Genomic DNA, 273 nt, shown 5'->3' on the forward strand with positions numbered 1-273 from the left:
TATCAGTCAATTTGAGAAACCTTTTGTCATTTTTATTCATCCTACAATTTTCTTTACGCAGGCTTGTGCAATTAGGCATATGACAGGAAATCCAAAGCTCAAATTTTGTTGCAGATCTAGAGAAGAAATTATTTTTTAACTGTAGACTAGCGAAGATCGTCCAAAGATGAAACCCAAAAAATATTTTTATTACAAAGATGAAAGCACATGCATAGAGAGCGCATATCTATATATTATACATATACATATAGTATATACATTTTACCAAATATA

Source organism: Atta colombica, unplaced genomic scaffold, assembly GCF_001594045.1.
Source record: "Atta colombica isolate Treedump-2 unplaced genomic scaffold, Acol1.0 scaffold207, whole genome shotgun sequence".
Taxonomy (NCBI): Eukaryota; Metazoa; Arthropoda; class Insecta; order Hymenoptera; family Formicidae; genus Atta; species Atta colombica.